Here is a 26,874-nt window from a genome sequence, read left to right as displayed (position 1 = left end):
ATAGAAGGTGGTGAGGATGGGTGGGGGAAGGTGGGCTCTCCTCATTCTCAGAGAGAAGTACATGTGCTTCTGTGCCCTTTTGACCAGTGAGGGTGTCTGTGATGTGTACCCCCAGGAATTTGGTGTTGTTGACCACCTCTAGAGCTGAGCTGTCGATGACCAGAGGATTGTGGTTAGACCGGTTCTTCCTGAAGTCCAAGATGATCTCCTTCGTCTTCTCCACATTCAGGATCAGGCTGTTATATTTTCACCAGTCCAAATTCTGAAATTCTGTGTAGACTGTTCATATGTGAAGGGAAGAATTTGGAAATGTTGTCTAGATAGGACTGGCTGAAGGCGACACACCATATATGGTTTGCAAGTCCTGGATGATGAGATGATCTTCAGTCACTTACATGAAAATGCAGCAACCCATTGTCATGGTCTTGGTTCTGTTGTGCTTTACTTTGCTCCATGTTTTCTAGTTTTATTGGTTTTATTCCTGTTTTGTTGTAGTTTCTAGTTAGTCTAGTTAGTTTTATGTTAGTTCTCAGGGTTTTCTGTTGTGTCCTCTGTTGCCCTCTTGTGTGTGTTCCTTTTCCCTTGGCTCCCTCATTGTCTCCACTCACACCTGCTCCTTGTCAGCTCGTTAGCCCTGCCTTTATCTCAGTCAGCTATATACTCTCCCTCTGCTGTCACTCCATGTTGGTTCCTTGCTGTTGCTGGTCCTGTCGTCGCTGTTGTCTTCTCACCTCGTCTCTCCCTGGCTCCCCATCCTCGTTTTCCCCTGATGTCTCCATGGTTCTGGTTTGTGTACATTTGAAGTTGGATTTTTTTGGATTTTGCTTCTATTGTTTGTGTTACCATCAAAACACCAAGAAATCACCTCAGCCTCTCTGCCTCTCCATTTGGGTCCTCAACCTCGACTAAAAACCCTGACACCCATATGCTAAAGAGGTGGGTTCTGTGTTTCTCGACAGGTTAAAAGGGAACAGGTTTTTGCTCACCTGGACACTTCTGCACTGCTGTCTGGATTCTCATCACAGAAGAGATGATGGTGGGTGATCCAGCCCCCATTTTCATTACTCAGTTGTATCACTCATGGAAGAGGATTTTTTGCTTTCCAAAGAGAAGAAGAAAAAGAAGATTTGAACACAGAGAGGTTGAAGAATTATGGTTCTCAGGGGTATAATATATAATACATCATCAGAAGGAGATTTACGGAAGTGAAATGGTTCCTGAGAACCAAAGGAAAAGAAGTCTGACCAGACCAAACCAGGTGTGATGCCCTGAAGAATTGGGAAGAAAAGGCAGTTTGACTGCTAAGGGGTTCAGAGCAATTAGTTAATTCTTATGGTTTGACAATGAATAAAGGAGAACCAAGAATACTAAAAAGATGCAAACCCCAAGACCGACGCAAGATGACAAAAGATGCACCAAAGTACTTGTAGGCAAAGCAGCTCAAACACCCAGGGCTCAGCCATTAGACTATTGTTTGTCTTTACTCACACTTCTGGCTAAGAAGGGCTACTGCCGGTTAGAAACTATTCCTTTTGAGAAAGATAGTCTTTAACACAAACCAAATTAGAAGTGGTTTGCTTTGTTCAAGTCCTAAAACATACCAGAAATGGACCAGGATTTTATGGATACAAAGGAATAATTGATAAAAAACTATGGTAATAGAATATGTCAGATAGTGAAACCACTTTTAAATCATGTGCATTTAACAACTAAAAAAAGGAGACTTTGGGTGACCATCCTTTTACAAAAATAGGCACATATTTAAGACAAACTGATCTTTTTATTATTAATTTGCAATAAAATAAGGAAGGAAGCTTGTCTGAAGTCACTGATCTCCAGTTTATTCCAGTACATTTTAAAAAGAAGACATACTTAGTCTAACCAACAAATAAAGTCCATCCAGTTAACTCAAAAGAACACACAGTTATACAACTAATGCATTTTCAAGTCTTACATATTACATCCATCCCCGCAACATCAGCAGCAATGGAGATTTATCACTGCATAGTACTTATTGTGGATATATGAAGCTCAATTATCCCTGCTTCTGATTTAAAACTTTGTCCAGAAAGCTTTAACTCACAGAAACAGTCTGGTTTTATTTCAGAGAAAAAGAAAGACATCAAATTCTCCACATTTGCCCAGTGGGAATGACCTTAAGCTGCTTTGAAAGGACACTATCCTAAAGAGCCTCTGTGCTAAGGCTTATTTTCTGGTTTTGATCTATCTTGTGGTCACAGAGGTTCCCCATAAAGGATTTTGTACATTGTACTAACCAAGTGCTCTGCCCTTTGTGTATTATATCATGCTGCTTTCTCTCTTAGTGTGAAGAAGAAGAAGAAGAAGAAGAAGAAGCTATGTTTGTGTGTGTGTGTGTTTTCTGAAATAAATTCATTTAAATCCCCATTTTGGCATTTATATTTCTCAGAGGTAAAAACAAACTACAACACTAAGTCAGTCTTCCTCTCTCGGGGCATAAAAGTTACAGTATTGTAAGTTTCCTGCTCTCAAAAGAAACAGTGGTGGAGACAAGGTCTCTATGAATGAGAGCTACATGTCTTGAGCTGAACTCAGAGATCCTCAAGCTCAAAATCCATCAATATTTTTACTCTGGCAGAAGGTATAGTAAAGCCATAAAAGGAAACCATTTTCCTGCAGTGCGAATTGATCTTCCCATATTTTACAGAGGTGTTGCTGGTTTCCAGTATTTCTCATTCTTCCATGAAAAATACTATTATCTCTCTTCCCAATAAAGCCAGGGGCTTTTGAAAGCCCAGAGCAACAAATGTAGGTCTACCTAAAAAAAAGGACAAAAAAAAGGGACACCTCATGTGTGTGCTAGCTGACCCGATTGCCTTTACCCCTTTTGGCATCATGATTTTTTTTTTTTTAGCCCCCCTTTGTGTGTGAAATTATCTTTTTAACTATTTGACTCAAATCTGCATTGAATTAGATGCATATCTTTGAGTGACATGAACGCATGGAAAACAAATTATTATCCAGCAATACTCTTTAATACAAAATAACAAAACTTTGCTGAATAAAATAAGTATCTTAAAAATAAGCCTGTCCTGCTTAACCTCGAGCTGAAAAAATGAATATAAAACTATAAATGGTGCACATTTTTGGTTCAACAGCAAACTTTTACAAACTTGTAAACATATTTGCTGAAGGTGCACTGCCCCCAAAAGCAGCGTCAGCATTTAAATTACTCCGTTCTTCCCCCATACTGCTCTGTTGTCTCCCACTATTTTCACACCCTGCAACACTTGGATCGAGCAATGAGATGAGTGTTTTGGGGGCAAATTTGTGCGACAACGGAGGGACATGAGGGCGAAAAAGAGCAGGGATCCAGATGGAAAAAGGTTCCAAGCATTCTCATGCACCTCGCTCTTCTGGCTGGTCCATCTTCACGAGTCGTTTTCCTCAATGTTTGTCATACAAGCAAAACAAGCTGGTAAGGTACCAAACATACGCGTAGTGTAGAGCAGCTGATTGGTCAATCAGCTGAGCAGGGGGCATAGCTGCGTTAACTGCGACACACTCACAGACGACCTGGTTTCTGAGTATAGAATCCTGTATAGAATACAGCCTTTATGTGCAGCTATGTCATACAATGCAATTTGCCGCAAGAAGCTAAGAACAGTACAAATATTGTTTTTCTGTTCATTTTTCAAAAAAACTGTTTGGCAAAACTTCATCTAAAGTTTATTAGAAATAAACTCAAAATTGAAGCGTGCAAAGTTTTCAGAGCGTGAGAGGTCAGTGTTGCTGCAGCAGCAGCCAGGGGTTTGAATGGGTTTATCCCTCTAACATTTTCCTAATGTCAGCCTGTCCACTTTATTGTTTCCCGCTGTTTATTTCACCTGAAACTGCATTTAGCATTTAGTTAGGTTAATAACTTCCCACATCAGAACAACAAAAAGATATATGTATATATATATATTTTTTTTTTTTTTTTTTTTTTTTATGAGGATGTATTTATTTTACTTTTCTTCTCAGTATTTTTATGGCTCACAACATAGAAAGAAAAATATTTATAAGAGTACTCCTGTATATTTCTCATTTATATTTTTCAATATAAGATGTTACCCTGCAGGAGGAGAGACCAGCAAATCCCTTATTACAGTAAAAAAAAAAAAAAAAAAAAAAAAAAAAAAAAAAACACACAAAACAATTTACAGGATTTATGGAATTTTCATCTATCTAAAGACAATATTTGCTTTTCTGGCATAAATCATATTAATTTAACAAAAAACGGACAAAGAATTTAAACGATCCTTAATTAAAGACTTAAGATTATGTTTCAAAAAAGTAGTGTACTAATGTGTGGCACTAAAACAGAACTCTTCCACTGACACCTTTGTTTCATTAGTTAAACCTTTTAATATTTATATTTAAAAAGCGATATTGCAACATAACTTTGACATGCACAGCATCCTACATATAAATCATTTATGTAGTAAAAACATCCTTTTTATACACATGCATCTTTTTCTTTGAGACTTCTCCAATTTGTGACAGAGGACAGTTATCACACTTAAAGCTACTATTTATACCGAATAACTTGCTAAATTTCAAGACTCTAGCTTAAGAAATTAAATTGCATTTAATTTTTTTTTTACAGGTCCCCACTGGAGCCAATAAATACTCATCCTCTCTTCCACTACAATTTGATCAATGAACATTCTGGACTTGTCAAGACTAATACTTTATGTATCTCATAGTGGCATGTTATATTTAATCACCCCTGTGTTTTCAAAATAAAGAATTGCATCATTTGCGCCCACACAGGTTATATAAATGGAGGATAACTGGCCAGAGATTCTCCTTCTGCTATTCTGTAAAATTTAAGAGCTAGAGAAAAGCAGTGTATTGTTTTATCAGATCTATTATTAGCAGTAATACGGTTTCTCAGTTTGGCAGAAGTGGACAGCACTTCTAAACTGACTAATGGGTTTTCAGAAGTGGTGCTAGTCAGCTTCCATTTCTCAAGCGCCTTCCAGAGTCAGCCATCATATTCTGTAAGGGGAATAGCCTGACCTCTCTTTCTACCCACAACTTCAAACTCTTTGATCACTAAACAACCACACTGCAACAATCAGTGTCTGACATGCTCACCTATTCTGTCCTGGGTTTATTTCTATCCCCTGCGACAATCATTATGCATGGCCTAAGGCTGACATGCGCACATGATGAAAGTTGTGGCACTGATGAGGTTTGTTATTTTACTTTGTGATGTGTAGTATCCTGCCTGCAGTACCTGATCAAAGCTGAGGCCAATTAGGGTACCAGTAAAAAGTGGAGTGGAGATCAAAGAGCAATCTGCTTTACACCACAGCTGATGAAAAAGGGATAGAAAAAAGGAATAAAAAAAAACAAAAAAAAAAAAACAAAAAAAAACAAAAACAGGATTCTATTAATAGTAAGAGTTATTATTATTAATATTGCTAGGTGCCCCTGGTTAGGGGCAGGAGTGTGTTCTTTTTTCCGAAGAATGCAAAACACCATTAACAGTTACCGGTATGTCACGTGCAAGGGGTATCAGCGTCAGGCGTCATTTTAATTTGAACAATTCTGGTTCTTCTGGCTTCTATTGATACTTGATTCGAATTCTCTTAAGAAGAGGAGTCATAGAAGTTCACAGGATATAACTTAGCTCACTAAACAGATGAAATAGTTTGAAATTAGATTTAGTTCTTTGAACACCTAACTTTGTGTAAACATTGCTATACATTTTCAGTTTTCACCTGGTATACAAATATCAAAGAATGAACCCTAATATAAATCTTATTAATTTTCAGAGTTAAACTTTCACCCTTTATTGTTTAAAATCACATTTAAACACATTAGTTTATATCCAGTGTCTGATGCTTCAGATGCTTATTTTACTACAATTTTATTATTTCATTTACCTGATTCTGTCTGCAGTGCCATGCTAGGCTAAATGTCTAAGCTGAAGGAAATGCGCAACGCAGGAAGGTTTTAGAAGTTGGATCCTCAGCATCATGTATTCTACTCAAACAGACTAAAACTGAAATGGAAGTAGTGATGTTTTACTTTTGTGGACAGATGGAAGATTAAATTTCCTACTCAATCCTTTAGTTAGTGGGTTCTTATGTGTAAAATGGATTCTAAATGTACCAAAATAAACCATGGATGACGTTGCACTTAAAATTATTCGTAAGTTCTGCAGCTCTACCTGAAACTGATTTTCATTCTTTTCCAGAACGTGCTATCTAAAGCCCAAAAGTATAAAAAAAAAGCTCTGCTCCCCCTGCAGAAGCCACGCTACGAATTCAGAGGAAACCTCTGCTGCAGCATGTCCAGGAATAGTTAGGCGGTGTTTAAATATGTTTTTTTAGCCATACCATCACCCAAATGTTTAGTTGGCTGCAAGGTGGTGTAAGACTCAAGTTGGGATTCTGAATAGACCATTCAATTTGTTTATATCTTGTTAGCAGAGGGTTAAACCATCCCTTGACAATATTATGGGTCTTTTATTTATAATGCCGTTTATTACCTCATACTTTATGAGAGCTATTCAACTGGTTAAAAAAATGGCTCTCAAGCAATATGTTCTTACCACCAGACTTGGGTTTGGGTAAGGTGTCATTGGGACTACTCTTCATTAAACGAAACAAAGAGCTACATCATTATAACCCAGCAACTGTATTTAAATTAATATCATACAAAACACCAGAGCTCTCGGTCTCAAGATGCTACTGTTCCTAACCCCCAGTTCCTTTACTTTTTATGAAAAAACCAAGACCAGACTTCATCATTGCTCAAATGAGATACTGCAAAGGCCAACAATTCAGATTGCTAGACTCTATCCATGGGATCTAACAATCTGAATTGTCCACAGGACATTGTAGCTTGAGATGTTGCCACAGGAATATATTTCCTTTAACCAGTTCCCTTTAAGAAAATTTGGCATTGAAAGACTCACTTTCTGTCATGTCCAAAGAGATTTTGCCCAGTGTTAGTAGTGTAAAATATTTAATGCTGCTTAGTAATATGGTCATTGGGACTTTGGGAAGGGATTTAGATATGACTTTAGGGTTCTTTCAGACTTAAGAATAACCTCAAAGTACAGCTACAGGTTGTGACTGAACTCTTGTTTCAACCTTGCCACAAACTAACTGCGGAGAGCTGTTTTTGTGGTGAGGATGCTTTAGAACAGCAGGGCAAGTTAGGATGGCACACAACCTTACATTTTCCTAAAGACTCCCACAATTATCAAAATGTGTGATTAAATTTGATATATGAAATAAGAGGAAAATGAATGATTTGGGTTTAACATAAGTAAAGTAAATCAATAGTATTTGTTTTTCTTCCAAAATATTTTTTGTAAATATGTGTAAAAGCATTTAATCATTTTAGTCCAGTTTGGTATGACAGTAAAGGTAAAAAAAAATAAGACAGTTAGACACCAGAAAGATAAACAGATGGTAATTACCATAATCGAAATTACTGTGTCTTTCTCTCTGATGCAGCTCAGTGATGCTTTAAGATTAACATCTGGCTCTGTCATTAAGCTGTATACACAACTGACAGAGAGAGAAAAATAAGATTTCTTAAAGGTGAAAATGCAAGAAAGAACAGGCCCAAGCTCAACATTAGAGGACATTTGTCACACATCATGTATGTGATGTAATAGGATGTAGTGACTGTGGCTGATACAAACGCATTAAGAAAACGGGAAAGTTTGAACCAATGAGAACTTGATTTTCTCTTTAAGACTTAAATGGTTTGCAGCCTTTAAGGCTTCCTTGATGCTGCTGCGCTCCTTCCTCAGCAGCTTTAAATCAACATGAGCGCTTAGAAATAAAACATTTTTACATGGCCTTGGTACTTATTCTGTTATGCTGAGATGCCCAATATAGCTTTATGGGAATTTCTCTTGGTACTTAAAAGTCAGGTTTTCAGAGTTAATAGCCAAAAAGTTCTCTGAATTCAATTCAGTTCAATTTAATTTAATTTAATTGAGTTTGTGCATATATTGCCATTTTACAACACAAATTATCTCAAGGCACTTTATAGAGATGATTCAGTCATAACATAAAGTTAGATTCTTGAGCAATTTCTATCCAGGGAAAAGCAATTGATCGCATCAAGTCATTTACTTGCAGGACACACTCCTCCTGGATGAGCCTGTGGAGATGATATTCACTTGCATTTTAAGGAAAATTTATTTTTTAACAGGAAGAAACCAACCCCCAACTAGGGGTTCAAGGAGAGAAAAGCAGGCATTCAAAAGAAGCAGACATACAAAAGGTAAGGCAGACAAGCTCTGAGCGAGTTTTCATGTCAAATGTTGAAAGAGAGTAAATACAGTTTGTCACAGTAGAAGCTGAGCCCATAGCTATTGCCCCATTTACGCTATCCCTCTGAAACCATTCTGTGTCCAGTTCGGACCGAGCTTGGAGCAGTTAACCGTGCCAAGCTCTGTTCTTATGGCCATTTACAGGTCATGCTAGCACAGTTCCTTGCCTCCTATCGGCGGTCCACAATACTACAGCTCTCAAGGCAAACAAAAGGCATGCAAACAAAAATGCCAGTGCCCATATTATCAGGAGATTATGTGCCTGGATAGCGTCCTCCACCCAAATGTCAATGAGAGCCTCGGTCTCGACATCATCCCAGGTCGCATTACACTCTTTTGATGCCATTTATCATTGATATGCTGAGAAGAAGTTCATGTTTTGAACATGTAAAGAGATCTGTGAATTGTAAAGAGAACCCATGAAACGAGTCAGCTGACTGTAAATAGGATATGACGCGGTCTGCTCATGCGCTCTTTGTTATCAGAGAACTGAGCCACAACTGAACCATGCCAGGCCCTACTGTTGAACTAGTACTGGATTTAGCGCAGTTCAGTTGCGTCTTGCATGGTCCAGTTCAGTTGCGTTCCATTTAAAGTTGTCTCGGCTACCATGCTTGGACCGTTCTCAGCAAGGTTTCAAAAGGGTAGTGTAAATGGGGGTTATGTCTAGGGGCGAAACATAACTAAAATCAGGCCAAACTCTATCATCTATAAATAATGTTAACTCTTGTGTAAATTTGTAGTCATTCGGGTCATGGCAACCACAAAACAGGCTTAAAGGTGCTGATGGTGGCAGTACAGCTGATGCTTCACTCTAGGATGGTGTTACAGTCAAACAGAAACAGACCAGATTAAGCTACTATGATGAGAAAAAGCAGAGAGAGCATTAGAGTTAGAGCTTCAACTAAAAAATCTTTTAAAATGGTAGAATAGAGATAGAATGAACAGAATGAGAAAAAGTGCGCCCAATGCCCTCCAGCAGCCCAATCTTATAGCAACATAAATATAGAAAATAGCTTAGGATAATCTAAAAATTTTGGATGAATTTAGCCCAACCACATGTGTCTGGGCTGAATTCTCCTCCATTGAATCGGGCTGTTCATTCTATGTCCTCCCACTACTCCACTCATCCAGCGACTAAGCAAACATCACTTTGTTTTTAACAATAAGATTTTCTTAAACAAAAGGAAAGTTTTAAGCCTACCCTTAAAACTAGATTGGGTGTCTGCCTCATGGACTAAAACTGATAGTTGGTTCCACAGGAGAGGAGCCTTATAAATAAAATATCTGCCTCCCATTCTACTTTTAGAAATTCTAGGAACCACTAGTAAACCTGCATTGGGACATTCTCTGTTAGGAACATAAGGTGCAACATCCAAGTGTTGAAAGAAGGAAGTATATATGATATGGGATTTTAATTACAAATACTTTTCACAACTAAAACCAATGCTTTTTAATTTATTATCTGAGATCAAATCTTAGGTCAACAGTTTCTTTTTATCAACTCCCACCCCATTTTGCACTTTTTTAAAATGCTTACACTGTAAAAAGTAAAATCTGAAAGACATTAGTTGTAATAGCAAAGACTGTTAGCAATGCATATGATCAACATAAAGTTAGTTCAATCTGAAAAACTCACACAGAGAAAAAGGGATAGTTAGAAGAGTTTTATTGATAAGAAGGTATAGTCTTTGGCGCTCAGACCTCGGCAGGAACATTCATGCTGATTTATGCTTGGCATGCATGAGTTGATGATTGAGAATAGGGATGTTCCCCCTGGCCTGAAACTGGTGGTGGTTCAATTGAGCTGGTTGACGAGGTGATCTGCTGAGCAGAATTGAGGGACTAGAAGACTGAGGGAGCTGACGCCGGGGCTTCACTCAGAGACTCGGGATATGAGGTCCTGCTTGGTGATGCAGGAACTGTGAACTGTCCATGATGAGCAAGCATAAAGCGACAGTGGAGAGGAAAAACTCCCCTTGGGAAGAAACCTCTGGCAGAACCGGGCTCAACATGGTGGTCTTCTGCCGGACCAATGCAGTGGGGCGAGGGATGTTGACAGCTGGGATTAATACTCTCTGATGAGGTTGAGGTGAAGTCGTGTCATGAGGACGATCCAGCTGCGATGGCGGAGAAGGGGATGGAGGTGGGTGAATCGTCATCTGAATCGAAATCCGACATAGTGCTTGCAGGATAGCGGGACTGGGATGAGGATTTGGAGAGTTTATAAAGTGAAAGCAGGACGATGATTGGGCTTCATGGTGGAGTAGTTCGAAGCTGATTGGCTCGCTTCGGAGACGGATCAGCTTCTGATTGGATGGAGGTAAGCCAGAGTTTCTTCAATTGAACTTCCGCTAGAGCTTCATTTCAATCTGAAAAACTCACACAGAGAAAAAGGGATAGTTAGAAGAGTTTTATTGATAAGAAGGTATAGTCTTTGGCGCTCAGACCTCGGCAGGAACATTCATGCTGATTTATGCTTGGCATGCATGAGTTGATGATTGAGAATAGGGATGTTCCCCCAAAAGCTGAGGCAGAGGCCAGAGAGCTCGTAGAGCAGTTACTAGTAACAAATGGTGAATGCGTAATGAAACGCTGAGAAGGTTTGCAAACAGCTTACCGAGCCAGGTTGAAGTTGACGCCAAAACTGATGATGATGATGATGATGATGATGATGAATCTTGCGGATGAGTCCATATAGAACATATAACATGACGGGATACAGACACATGACGGGACGCAGACATGGTGCATATTGATGCATTGGAAATGCATGCAAAATGGCGTAAGGATGCATGACGAGACACGACAAGACACAGATAGGGAGCATGTAATGCTTTAGGGGATGAATCTTGCGGATGAGTCTGATAATGAATCTTGCGGATGAGTCTGATAATGAATCTTGCGGATGAGTCTGATAATGAATCTTGCGGATGAGTCCATATAACATGACGGGTCACAGACACATGACGAGACGCAGACATGGTGCATATTGATGCATTGGAAATGCAGCAAAATGGCGTAGGGATGCATGACGAGACACGACGAGACACAGATAGGGAGCATGTAATGCTTAGGGGATGAATCTTGCGGATGAGTCTGATAATGAATCTTGCGGATGAGTCCATATAGAACATATAACGTGACGAAATACAGACACATGACGAGACGCAGACATGGTGCATATTGGTGCATTGGGGAATGCATGCAAAATGGCGTAAGGAAGCATGACGAGACTCAGACTAGACATGACGAGACACGCAAGAGAAGGCATGTGCTGCCTGACATAAAGGCGAGATTGCACGTATACGGGCCAGAATGAAGACAGCATGAGTATAGCAAGGAGACAGCAAGAGACTACAGGAAGCAGGAAATTATGTAGGTAACTGATGAGAGTAGGAGAAGGAGAAGATAAGTTAGAGGATGATCATGTTTAGGTCGGGTAATGATGAGAAGAGTTGAACCACCACCAGTATTTGTGTTAGAGATACCTAGAGGCAGAGAGAGCGCTGCGCTGCGAGGATTGATGGGAGTTCCGGGCGGATGTATGAGGTATAGGCCGTTGATGACCATCGGCCTAGTTGCTGGAGGGAAGCCTCATAAACCCCACGAGTAGCTGCTGTTGTAGCAGCTCCAATCCGGAACGAATGCCCGGAATAACCACTAGAGGGAAGGCCACATGATTCTAAAAGTGACCTAAGGTGATGAAGGAACCAACGAGTGGACATAGAGTGACCCTCGGGCGTGATGAAGAGTGCTTTAGAATGAGAGGGCATAGAGTGTCGTCTTTGAACGAAATCGAACATGGCGAGAAAGGGACAGAGGGGGCCATCTGTTCGTGCGATGAAAATGGAACAAGCGCCTTTACCTTTAGAATGTTTTAAGGATAATTTGAAATGGTCGATGTAGAAACGAATATCAGAGATAGACAAATCTCGGAAATGATTAAAGTGTCTATTCGAAGAAGTGAATTCCCCCGGTCTCAGAAAGCCATAGAAGGCCAATAAGAAGGAACTAGATAACAGAGACTTGACATAAGACGAGTAGGAGCTAGTAGAAAGCGCGGACACTAGTCTCCTAAGGATCGAAAATGTAATAGGCTTGCGAGTGTCAGAAGTACCAGAAGAATGTTTAGCTAGACCTTTAAGGAGAAGCTTGATGGAGTAGTCAGCGAAAAGGCTAGAAGAATTAGGGTTATAGCATTTGGAAAAGAAATTGATGCCGGCTAACAAGCTGCGAATGTAAGATAATTTGAAGCGGCGTTTGTCGAAGCAGAAGGAAATGAAAGCTAAGACAGTAGTAATGAGTAAAGGATACAGGGGAATACGGAGGCTTGAACAGAATTTTGCAAATAATTGCCATGCGAAGTTGTAGGTTCTGAGAGTGGAAGGAGCTAAACCAGATTTCATGTAGAAGCTGGAGGAAAGTAGATATGTATGAAGAGAGTGAGTTAATTGAGGGTGAATTCCTCTAGGGGAGGAACAGGAGTCGAATGGAGATCGGAGGTAGGTCGAAGATGACGAAAAGTCTAAGGCTGGCCCAGGGCGGGCGTTTGCTAATGTGAATGAGGGGATGGGAGGGGGGATGTCCGTCTGAGCAGGCAGCTGCAGGGATGACGTGGCAGTGCGGGGATTTTCCAAGTTCTGGAGACGTGCAGACAGCGTCGTGACTGATTGAGAGAGTGAGTCCAGAGTGGAGCGGAGGGAGGCTGAGAGCTGTTCATGGGCAGAAGGATTGGTCGAGGGAGCTGCTATGGAATGAGAGGCTGAAGAGGGTCCGAGGTTTGCATCGACGCGGTGAGAGGGAGCGGGCATATCGGTGGCTGCAGCTGGGACGGATCTAGGACGTCCTCTGCTGCGCTTGGCGGGGGGAGCGGAGGACTTGCATGATCTTTTGCGGCCAGGAATCGGAGCGGACTGAAGAGCAGAAGGCGAGGGAGATGGAGATAAATCACGAGGAGGTGGAAGGGAGGCTAGTTGAGACAGCTGAGCGGAATCAAGGTCGGAGCCTGGCAGTATGCCTCTGGAGAGTAACACAGAAGGAGATGCGAGAGCGGCCAGACGGGAGCTTCTCCGAGCAGGGAGAATAGGGGAAAGGTTGCGTTCCTCTGGGTTGAGGAACAGGGACCCGGCAGGGTCATCTGAATCGAAATCCGACATAGTGCTTGCAGGATAGCGGGACTGGGATGAGGATTTGGAGAGTTTATAAAGTGAAAGCAGGACGATGATTGGGCTTCATGGTGGAGTAGTTCGAAGCTGATTGGCTCGCTTCGGAGACGGATCAGCTTCTGATTGGATGGAGGTAAGCCAGAGTTTCTTCAATTGAACTTCCGCTAGAGCTTCATTTAACACCTTTTTGTCCATAAGGTTGATCAACAGAGGTATGCAGTAAGACAAACAACAGACCTGAGCAAAGGGTATTGCAAACTGCATGTCTTTTTGTTACTTTGGAATAAAGTAATACGAGTATGAATATTTGTTTCTTTTTATGAAGCTTTTAATCCAGAAATGAGGATTATCTATAATTACTCATGCAGAGAGGATTAAAAGCTTGCTTCTACATCATTTCTGGGGAGTACTCAAGACATAATATAAGAGCAATTTTCCTAATCTTTAAATTACTGCTGTGAGTTTAAGGTGAACCCTTTTTTTTTATGTTTATGTAGATTATATGGTCACAGCTAAAAGGCATAATTTATAATATCACTTTATAGTTCCTTTCTGAGAGCTAACTAGATCCCTTTTATATACTGTAAACCCCTAATTAATAGGAACAAATTACAAAAAAAAAAATCTAATTTATTTTAGTGCTTTGGTCCTAAATGGATTAATTACGTCTGTGCCCTACATACATTCAGTTTTCCATTTAAAAAGTATGTGCTCTGTGATTCAACTTTGCTTCTATGTAATGCTTTTATTGTAGTGCCTGCTTATTCTATTGTTTCAAAATCAAATGTAAGAAATGATCATTTACCAGCTCCAGCACAACCAAAAATAGACTTTATCGGATCAAACTGTGAGTAAGACTCATATAAATAATAATGGTCATTCAGTGAGGAGCTCTTCAGAGCTAATGACAAGTCCAGACTATCAGCACATCAACTGGAATGCAATGTGGCAGCCACACTTAACACACCGCAGCTGCCACAGTCAGGCTACAGCCAATCAGCCTGAAGGGTCAGAGGAGCCAGTGATATCTGAACCTGCTTGAGTTTCCCCCGCAGACAATAATTAATAATGAGATCCCAAAGGAAATGTAATCAGCAATCAGCCCTCTGTCACTGTATGGGCGTTTTGATGGATTTGTCGGCAAACGACTGTGACTGATCAACCACGGAGAATAATTATGATCGAGGGAAAATAATCTCTTTGAACAAAACAAGAGTAGCAGCTGTCTGATCTAAAATTCACTCATTTTTCCTCCTCATTTGGTCTAAATTGAGTTAAATATTTTTAGCTATAAGATCTGTAAATTTTGGAAAACAACAAAGCATAAATGTGAAATTTCAAAATAAAATCTTAATTTAATGTTTAAAGATAATATAAATTTGAAGCAAAACATTTCTGACTTTAATATTGAAATGTCCTCCAAAATTTTCTTTGTTTGAATTATTGCAATAGTAATGATTTAAAATCTTATAGAGCGCCAAATGTGTTGTTGAATATTTATTTAGTCTTTTCTTATACTTGAATTGGTGTTTATAGAAAAAACCCTTGGGTTTTCAGTAAGTGTAACAGAAGCCCAACTTCATATCTTCAACTTTGGTTAATGGTTTTAAAATGGGTATCATTTTATTGCTTGAAAGAAAGTGATGAAAATTCATAATATTGTATGTTTAAAGATGTTTTGCAATAATGCGTCTGTGGTTCGTTATTTTTTTCAGCAGAGATGTCCAAATGAAAAAAATATAGGGTTAATTAAAAATAGCCAAAATTAATTTTTTCATGGTTCCCTTATTGAGGTTTTTTATTTTCTTTTCTGTGTTAGTTTACACAGTTCTCACTCTTATTTAACAGTGGTCTTCATGCACTGCTTATTTAAGTTCAAGAGTTAATTATTCTGCTTGAAGGTTTTTCTTATTAGGTTTTAGTTCTTAACTTTGTGGTTTCCGTTTTGGTCCGTTTTTTTTCATGCGTTTTCCATTTGACTTAAGCTATATTAATCCACTCCCCACTGCTCACAGTTTTTAGATCTTTTTCCAAGTTAGTGAATTTCTTCTTTCTTCACTTTCTGGTTATTTTTGGGTTTATTTCAATTTTGAGTTTTGTACTAGAATCCTTCTTAGATTGGATCCATTAATGGGGCTGCAGTGGGTGAGAAGATAGGTGCTTGTCCTGTAACCAATGGATTGCTATTTCAAGACCCATACTCTGTTGTTGTGTCCTTTTGCAAAACATTTCACCCGCCTTGTACAGTACGCCCTCTTCTGTCAGTTTTCCCAAGGACAGCTGTGGCTACATAGTAACTTGCCACCATCACTATGAATGATTAAATGTAGTGTAAAGCTTTTTTGGAGCCCTGTCACTTGATATAGTGCTATATAATTATAGGACAATCTTTTATATTTTGCCCTCATTCTGAAGCAGCTCTTGTTCCTTCTTCTTTCATAAGGTCAACAGCAAAACAACTTTCTTGGATAGTACGGTAAAAAAAACTCTAGACCGCTGCATTGTTTCCTTACAGCCTTTGGGCTTCTTTGCTTGATAGATACACACATGGATGATGCTTTTTTATATTAGGAATACAAAAACAGCCATTTATAGAAAAGTAACAGCTGATGTAACAGCTAAAGCACTTCATTACACAAACCAAAACAGATGTAGGTGTTTACATTTGCGTGTGTCATACACTGTACATGTGAAACAATAGCCTCAGTGCAAAGAGTACTAGTACAAGCTCTCTTCTTTCCAGGAATCACGGTGCATATACAGTACAGTATGCACCAAAGGACTGTGGGGTTCTTTTTAGCTCCTTAGCACAAATGGGGAACCCCAAAAGCTCCCTAAAGAAACAGTTAAGAAAGCATATAGTCCTCTTTTCCTACCTCCTTATTTACAGTCAGCAGTATTCAGATAGCACATTTCATGGCAGGCGCACATTTGGATAAACTGTCTATTCAATTCAATTCAGTTTATTTATATAGCACCTATTCATAACGCATATAATCTCAAGACACCTTACAGAGACAATTCAACAAGATCATACAGTTAAACAGATTCAAAGTTTTCTATCTAAGGAAAACCATTTGATTGCATCGACTCAGTGACTTCAATGCAATCCTTCATGCCAAGCATACTTGTAGCTTGGCATGAAGTTTCACAAAGATAGGATGTTATAGAGAGGATGAGTCTTGAACTGAATTAACCTGTGTCAAGAAGCACAGATGCCCCGACTGATGTAATTGAGAAAGAATACCGCAATTTTTTGTATTTTTCAAAATAAAACATCCCTCAGACTCTGATCGTCGATAAATTATATATAAATATATATATATATATATATATATATATATATATATATATATATATATATATATATATATATATATATATATATATATATATATATATATATATATATATATATATATATATATATATATATATATATATATATATATATATATATATATATATATATATATATATATATATATATATATATGTATTTATATATATATATACTTTTTTCTGTGCGGCCCTGTACCAAATGACCCAGCCTGGTGGTTGGGGACCGCTGGTCTATACCACGTTAGCCCCTATGGAAAAGGTTGTCTTCCTTCAGGCAAAGTAATACGGCTTTAGTTCACTGGGAAAACCAAAATCGGCCGAAACTGAAAGTTCTTTAGTACTTAGTACTTACTCTTTAGTAGAATTTAAAATCCTCCTTCTCACATATAAAGCCGTAAATGGCCAAGCTCCATCTTATATCAGAGATCTGATTGTTCCTTATGTTCCTAACAGAGCACTTCGCTCTCAATCTGCAGGTTTACTAGTGGTTCTTAGAGTTTCTAAAAATAGAATGGGAGGCAGATCTTTTAGTTATCAGGCTCCTCACCTGTGGAACCAACTACCAGTTTTAGTCCGTGAGGCAGACACCCTGTCTACTTTTAAGGCCAGGCCTAAAACTTTCCTTTTTGATAAAGCTTATAGTTAGGGTGGCTCAGGTTATCCTGAGCTATCTCTATAGTTATGCTGCTATAGGCTTAGACTTCTGGAGGACATAGGCACCCCCATTTCATCATTCTGCTTCATTCTCTCTCTATTCTCCTATTCTGCAGAATCTGTTAGTTCAATCTCTAACATTCAGCTCTCTCTGCTTTTCCTCAGAGTAGCTTTGCCTCGTCTGTTCCTGTTTGGCTGTGACGGCATCCTGGAAAGAAACATCAGCTGTGCTGCTTCCATCAACACCCTTGTTTATAGATGCTGGAGATCGGCCTGTTTTCCAGTGTGGTCCTGTTTCTCTGACCGTGACTGAGTGGATGTGCTCTCTTCGTCCTTTGGCATGGGAGCTGCCTTGGAGCTCGTCTGCCTGGCTGTGTGTTTCCTGGACGGGGTCGCCTTTTACAGCTGCTTTTTGTGTCTCTGCTTCTGTCTCCTTGAACCCCAGTCAGCCTCAGCAGATGGCCGCTCACACTGAGCCTGGTTCTGCTGGAGGTTTCTTCCTGTTAAAAGGGAGTTTTTCCTCTCCACTGTCGCTACAAGCATGCTTAGTGTGAGGGATTGTATTTGAGTCAATGAGTCAATGCAATCAACTGGTTTCCTTAGATAGAAAACTTTGTATCAATTTGACTGTATGATCTGGTTGAACTGTAAAGTGCCTTGAGATGACATGTGTTGTGAATTTGGCACTATATAAATAAACTGAATTGAAAAATTTAATTACTTTTAAAATAACTATATGTAGAAATATTGCAAGATTAAATTTGATATATAGTAACAAGACAGTTTCTAAATATTATATTTTGTATAGCCCTTTATCAGTTATAAGTCCAGATTCTACTATATGCTGTGATTTATAGGTTCCGTCTCTGTACATTCTTGCTTAAATACATATAGAGCAACTTGATCAGATTATTGTTATTGTCTTCATTTGCAGGAAGTGTCACTGTGATTATTTATAGACCAGCAAGATTTCCTTTTGGCAAATCTAGAGTGAAATTTCCATTTCCACGCCAATAACGGCTCTGCTCTGGGTTGGAATAAACTTCAGTTTACATCATTGGCACAAAACAGAACTATTACCTACTTCAGGGGATGCTTGGGATCAAACTATTTATTGGGAAGAATATTAACAAGTCTCAAGAGTCTTTGAGACACGATTATGTTTTTCCTTTGTCAACACATAATAAATATATACCTTGGAGCAAATGATGAAGGAAATAAAACCCCTGTCCCACTGGGTCTTGAATAAATTGAATTGAATGAATTTCAGTATCTATTGTAGATATTTCACAAGAATCTCTTCAACTAATCGTTTTTTCCCCTTTTTTTTGTTCAGAACCTGTACAATACTGTAGAATGAGTTAAATAATAATAAAACAAAAAAACTCAAAGGATTACAGACCATTATGAGAAGGATTTCTTTAGGATTTTTTTTTAAATCTCTTTTCTTTTGTTATTCTCATAGGCAATATCTGAAATTGTTTTGTAAGGCTGATAATCATCTGCATCATACTTTTATGTTTTTTTGCAACAGAAGATGCAATTAATAAAGCTCTGGTCTCAGCTGTTATTTTAATTGAGCCAAAATGAGAGACAGCGCTCTATTCTGTTCCCATACGAAGCAGTCATCAAAGCATTATAAATAATGTCTATTAAAGCGTCATTCAGTCATGCAATAAAATACTGTTATTGAATTTGAGAACCACTGAAAAGAAATTGAGCATTCATCAAGTCAGTTCAAAATCAGCAAATGGATGGATGTTCTCCATTACAATAAACTGAGTCATGATTTCCAATGTATTGTTCTTTCCTGTGATATTATGAACACAGTCTGTATCTTAATACGATTTTATATGATTGTAGATTTTGTTTTGTGGCTGTCACATGAAAATATAATTACAAAGGGTTAAGAGGTTTGAATTCTTGTGCAAGTCATCATACCTTGTTTTTGGAGTGTCTTTGAATGATAATACATAGACCTTGACTTCTACTTTTTACAAAAAAAAGAATCTGGATAGTGAAATAAGATGGGGACAAAGCAAGAAAAGAAAGGCCCTTCTGTTTACCATTAAATTGGGGTAAAAAGTGGGAATTTAAACTACACGGTTCAGCTCAGCCTGTCATCCAATCAAGAGCCTTGGTTGTTTGAGAGGAAGCCTCATTTGGTGGTTCCCCTTTCAATTCAAGCACAGCCTGTGCTTTCAGATGCAGCCAACTGGGTTGTCACTTTGAATATGTTTATTTATTGTCATCTCAAGAGGAGTGCGAGAACATGAAGACAGCTGGTTCAAATTGATTGTGTGATACAAATGCATTCAGAAACCGAATTGGAGCAGGCCAGGAGAAAGAGCAGGAGCTGTATATTCTGCTGTTCTATATCAGCACCTCCTGGGTAACTAAAAGCTATGTGCATAATCTGTATGTTTTCATTGATTTTAGTGATCTTTTAAAAATAAAGTGTGAACCTCAACATGAGAAATTAGGAGGGTTTGTCATTTAAACACACTGTTCTGACACTTTGCTTTCAGATTATCATAATTTGTCATGCCTTATAGAGATTTTTTCTACTGTGTATATATGAAAAGATAGCTCTTGATGGAAATAAATTATTCCATGAACAGATGAATGGTATAATCTCATCATCTGCAAATTAATTCTGACCTCTAATATCCAATAGATAAATAACCATAGTTCAGTGGGTGAAAATGGAAATACAGAGAAGTTCAAACCCCATTGACACCTCCTTTCTCTGCAAATCTAACTTCCACCCTAAAACGGGTGAATTCAAACAAAACCCCGAGTTGACGTAAACTCGGGGATGTTGCCTTATTTGGTTCTGGCCTGTACTTTTGTTAAGCCCCGAAATCTACATACAGACCAGCCCACTGGCAAAAGAACATGAATAGAGGTAGATGTAAGACACCAATTTAGCTGTTTAGCCTACAATTGGGTTTACTTCTACAAGAATTACAAAGCAGGCAGTTTCTCAATTAAAAAAGAGCTAGGACAATGGAGAAAGGGGACATTTTTCACAGTCTTCCCAAGAATCCAAAGACTCGACAGGCATGGATTATGTTTCTGTATCAGAAGGTCCCTTCAAAGTTTGATGCTCGGCTCTTAATTTACTCTGAGCATTTTACCAAAGACAGCTTTCAAAATCTTGGACATTTCAAAACAGGATTTGCTAAACTTCTTTCACAGAAATTAGGGGCTGTTCCAACCGTAAGGCCATACAACCGCAAGCTGTAAGTAATATTCTGTCGCTTAAGCCGGGCTTACAATGTGCGATTTTTTTGGTCCGATTCTCCAGTCGATTGAGAATTGTTTGATTGGGTTGAATTTGAGCTGGAATTTCAGCCTTGTGTTGTGCGTCATCTAGTGTACAGTGCGAAACAAGGGCCGATCAGCCTCTCATGACCACCTCCCTATCAGGAATCGGAAGGTCGGGAGAAAATCAAATATGTTTGAAATTCAGTCGGCCGTCCTAAGGTTGCATCCGAGCGTCGGGCCTTACAGTGTGAGAACATCCATTATGAGCTGTGACCTTTTAAACCCTGTGGTTTCGACATACAGTTTAAGATGTAGCTGCGTGCAACAATTGAAAATATCATCAGCATGTGATGTAACAGGTAAAAATATTCAGTTACTGGGCGATGTTTATTATATATACAATGCTTTCACTCATGAAATGTTGCATCAATGTTTTTTAATAGTTTACTTCTTTGATGAAAGGCTGCAGTGCTAAGTGGATGAATTATATTTATTGGAACAGCAAATTCTGCAGTTGAACAAAAAATTCCAAAGGACAAGGTTTGGCTCTTAGTTCTAGACCTTATACTCAATGATGCTCAAGTCCAGACATAAGTCTGCTGAACAAGCTCGGCCAACATTTTACTTTTTGTTTTTACAAATTTAAAACCTATTCCTAGTTATTCCACTTTTCCATTCTCGATGAATTAATGTGAAACCTGAAATAAACAAAACCCGGTAGAAAGTTCTATGGATTATTTTTAAGACCTTCAGTTTTGTGTAAATTAACTTTAACACAAATATCCAGGACTATGTTGTCTTTTCTACACCTAAAAATGCTGCTCAGCAAAAAGTAGGACTGAAATGTGAAACTCATGATTGATTGTGCAAAATAGACTTTGCCTATTTCACACTGTCAACTCAGCACACTTAATAAACTTCAGGAAAGATTGCCTTGTCAGATGACTCAGATGACAAAACAAACCTACATTGATGGCAACCACTAACAAAGGCCTCACATTTTATGCAGGTGCACACAGCCAGCTAAATTACTTTAGCTGCAGGCTATTATTGATTACCTCCTGTAGTTACTGAGTGAAAATGTCCAGAGCTGTCAGTCTGTTAGGATAACTCAGGGAAGCACCAGAAATAATTAACATGGAGGTCCATTAAAGATGTTTGCCTCATTACCTCTTGTCAATAAAATGCTAACACTCTCTGTTTTTTACTTTTGAACATTAGAAAAAAGAATCAATCTGCTTTTCAATAGTTAGGAAAATTTTCAAGCATTTGATATTTTTTTCTTGTATTGCATTTGTAACGCAGAACCAAGCTGTGCCTGCTGTTCTGTGCATGTCATTTTGTCTGTGGTCAGATGTTTAAAACAAACCCTTGCAAATATTTTTTGTATCTGTAGAGTTGAGGAGAAATGTGCATTACTCTGGCAGATGATGACTGCCTAATGTCAGACTTACAAGGTTGTTAATTTATCTTTGAAGATACATCCAGACATTTTAGATGCGGTAAAACACATACCTAGTGATATTTGAAATTGTTGTGCTTTTGTCCACATCAAAAAAGAGTTACATATGTAAGCAACATTATCTGGGCAATACAGAGCACAAACAGCATTTAATGTATACACACCTGATACCCCTTGTTGTTGTACGGCTTAACAGATGGAGGATTCAAATGTAGACAGCAACTCAGCTGGCTTAACTTCAAGGTACCTACATTCAGACTAATGTTAAATGTAGAAATTAGGATTTCTAAACAAGAGGTTTTGAGGTGGCTTTAAACAAAGCCATTACAATTTAGACCTAAAAGGATTGCTTGTCCTCCTCCCTTACCTCAAGCACAAACCCGGGCTTTAGCTGCCCAGTGCCAAGCACTGGTGTTTTTTTTTTTGCGTGGGTGGATTTACATGGAAGAACCACCGAATCTGACCACCATAGATAATAAACAACATACTGTACTTATGTACACTGCTCAAAAAATAAAGGGAACATGTAAGCAACACAATATGACTTCAATTAAATCAAACTTCTGTGAAATCAAGCAACACTGATGGGCAATCAATTTCACATGCTGTTATGCAAAAGCAATAGAAAACAGGTAATTATTGGCAATTAGCAAGGCACATTCAAAAAAGGAGTGGTTCTACAGGAGCGACCACAGACCACTTCTCAGTACCTGTGCCTTCTGACTGATATTTTGGTCACATTTGAATTCATACTCATGGTAGCATGAGATGAACTCAACGCTACAGAGGAGACAGGCCATAGGGTAACAACCCAGCAGTAGGACTGTTACCTCCATCTTTGTGCAAGGAGGAACATTGCCAGGGGCCAAATGACATCCAGCAGGCCACAAAAGTGCATGTGTCAGCACAATGGTTAGAAACCAACTTCATGAGGATGGAATGAGCCCCCAATGTTCTCAGATGGGGGTTATGGTCACAGCCCAGCACCGATTGGCAAATTAGTCATTGGTTCCCTGTGCTCGTAACAGACCTGACAGAGCCTGGAGGCACTGCTGAGAGAGATTTGCTACCTGCAACATCCTTCAACATCCTATTTTCGCTTTTTAGAAGTTTTTCTGTTTTTTCTGCTAATATTCGTATTATCCATCCATTAGATTATGATCCAGTCTTTTCTGCGGTTAACATTGTTTTCTTCCAGGCCTGTTTCATGAGGTTATGTTTCAATCGTTCTATTGAAGTATGACTGAAAAGAAATGTCTGATTTTTATTTGTTCATTTTCATATATCTATCCATCCATTTTTAGACAAGCTTAATCCCAAGCGGGGTCGCGAGGGGTGCTGGTGCCTATCCCCAACTGTCTACGGGCAAGAGGCAGGTTACACCCTGGACAAGTCGCCAGTCCATCGCAGGGCTCATTTTCATATAACTTTTATTTATTATTTGTGGCGAGTTATATTTATTTTTGAGACCATTGTGTGGGTTTTTTTATTAAACAAATGGTACCTACAATTTCCTGTATCTTTAAACAAGCCTATTTATCAGTCCTATTCAATAGAATAACAAAACAAAAAAAACAATAAAAAACCGCTTTATCAAAGTATATCAATTACTATAATCCAAATGCAACTAAAGTATTGTCAGCACTGATGTGTTTGGACCACCTCTTTTCCTGAGTTTTAAGCTCAAATAAAATGCTATGGCAGCCTGGAATTAAATTGCATCCCTTGGCTGTAGAATCATAAGAAACACTTGGGTTGACTACTAAGGTGACTAAGGCTTAAGCCTGACCTTGGGGCTGAGCAGACTCTTCAGCTTGCGTGACCGTGGCATCGGTGATGTGATGGGTTATTTGTGTGCAGGCCATGATGTTCCCAAGACAACCAGTGACACCTATTTTTCAGCCTGGAATGTTCTGACCCACTACTGTCTCTTGCTTATGTATTCTGAAATTTTTTTTCTGTCCTTATATAGCTAAAGTGTAAAAGAATTCAATTTTTGAGATTATATAAACAAATTTATAAACTAATATAGTATAAAGAAAATCTGTATAGTGAGAAGTGTAACTAGATGCAAACTGTTCCTTTTGTGTTGAAAAAATAAGCACTTTTAAATACCGGATACTACAATTTTTCACATAAAGTCCAGAGAAATTAAATGTGTCTTTGACAAAGTTTCAAATGTAGGCAATGCTCCCTGAAGTTGAAAGTTATTTATTGTCGCACGATTTTTTTATGTGCAGTAATTTAACATTTAAATAAGAATTCTGTGTTTTGTTATGTTTTTTTTTTTCCCATAGCTGTTTTGACTCCACTATTTGCTTATTTTGATGTTTTGGATCTGTGAGGCAGACTGTACTAAATAGATCCAAACATGCCAAGGGAGCAATCAGCGTCTATTTTTAGACAGATTGCTGTTGTTGACATTTAAACATTAAGGAGAAACACAGAAGACAAACAAAGAATAATTAGAGGAGATAAAAGAGATACAGAAAAAAAATCTTTTGGTGTTTTTTCAATTATCAGAGAACTCTTGGCCTTAATAAAAAAAACACTTTTAAACTGTAAAAAAGGAAATATCCCACACAAAAAAAAATGTCAGCTTTTTGTTTTTAAAGCAGTATGGGATGGTGCAAAATTGAAAAGTTGTTTTATACTTAATTATTATATATCTATATCTATATATATATACATATATAGATAGATAGATAGATAGATAGATAGATAGATAGATAGATAGATAGATAGATAGATAGATAGATAGATAGATAGATAGATAGATAGATAGATTATTCAAATTTAGATGTAGACTCAGATATTTTGACCTTTTTTCACTGATCATTTACATATATTACCTGGTACATATATTACCTTCAGATTAAATGTACATCAGATTCAATAGATGGCTTTTAAGTATTCACCTCAAAAATTTCAATGACCATTCAAGTACATTGCTTTATGGTGTTAACTCTGGATTCAGAGTAAAAGTACAAAAGACTCAATAGTTGGCTTTTAAGTCTTCACCTCAGAAATTTCTTAGTGATAAAAGAAGCACACCATCAGTAAAATAAATACTTACACACACAGTGCAGTGGCGGTTGTGGCTCAACTCTAATGTAAATGACTGCATTAAAAAAATCTTAAAACACATCACTACAATGAGGGAAATTGTGAAGGGCTCTGAAATAATAAACTCCAGAAATCATGGAGAGAGATCAGCAAAAAACTGTTCTGATTGCTTTTTCAGCTCCCGTCTTAGTTTCATGAGGAAAACCTCCCCTCTGTCTGGCCACTGTCAGTCTAATCTTTTAACGTGATCTGCCAATCAATCAGCATTGAGCAGCCAACTTCTTGATCCGCCCCTCATCTGCAACTGCTCCATAGAACCACTAAGAGGGGTAGCCTCACTGGAAGTGATAGATTTTTGCATGTTGGCCAATCAGGGCCTTACTTTCTCTCTGATTGCTTCAATGCACGGAGGTTGAAGCCTCATAATTTCCCATAGAGACTGACAGGCAGTGTCTTACTGCTCCAAAACAGAGGGGAGATAGCATCTGAGATTAACAGTTTAATACTGCACTACATATTCTTGAAATTAAATGCTTTTTAGCGCATATTCAGCGCACTTTAATGACTACACTTATGAAGTTTAACGAGGCATATTGTCATGATCGGTCCCGGTAGCTGATCTGATTATCCACTTCATTCCCCTGCCGTTCTCTCCCAGCTCTGTAATTATCATTGAACTTAATCACCTGCTCCCTCTGCTATATATACATACATACATATATATATATATATATATATATATATATATATATATATATATATATATATACATACATACATATATATATATATATATATACGGGTTAGCCCAGCTATCGGGGCCAGATCATTATTCTTCTTTTATTTGTGTTATGTATTCGTATCAGTTGATCATGTTTTTCGAGTTTTGGTTAAGTTCCTAGTTCATGTCCTGACTCTTGGAGGTAAGTGGATTGAAATGGTTTGGTGTTTGTCTCCTGTTTCCTGATCATGTCCTGGCTATTCTCCGCTGAGCTCTCAGGGTTAATGGCTTGCTGTGCGGGGGAAGCTCGGGTTCTGGTCCTTCTCCGGGGAACCCCCAGGGTTTTGGCTCGCGAGGACAGAGTAACTGTACTCCACTTTGGAGCCAGGATTATGGGAATTAAAACTGTCCTCCCCGCATTCCAAACCATGCTGTGGTTATAATTTAGGTTTTCTGCACAGAAATATGAGCAGCAATACTTATATACTACACTTTTTAATCTGAACACTTATACGGATTTGAGGAAAATAAATACATTAAAAACCCAAAAGATTTAAATAGTTTTAAGTCAATAATTTATTTTTTTGTGATTTAACATTTTAGGTTACAGTCAGCATTATTTACCTATTTTTACTGAGTAAATGAATTTTTTTGACATACTCCTGTTATATTTGACAGACTCTGTAAAGCTTCCTGTCGACACTGATACCATATGTCTTTCCCCTCCAGAAGATTAAAAGTCCTTTAAGGCAGGTGTATTAAATTACATATGGCAGTTTGCTTCTGAATGAGCAGGAGGGAATACAGATGACTTCTGTCTCCTTCATCCTGGCTCTATAATTTACACTGGCTATAGCTTCTT

This window comes from Cyprinodon tularosa, unplaced genomic scaffold (genome assembly GCF_016077235.1).
Source record: "Cyprinodon tularosa strain WSP-4 unplaced genomic scaffold, ASM1607723v1 ctg24, whole genome shotgun sequence".
Taxonomy (NCBI): Eukaryota; Metazoa; Chordata; class Actinopteri; order Cyprinodontiformes; family Cyprinodontidae; genus Cyprinodon; species Cyprinodon tularosa.
Note: the sequence above shows the minus strand (reverse complement) of the source record.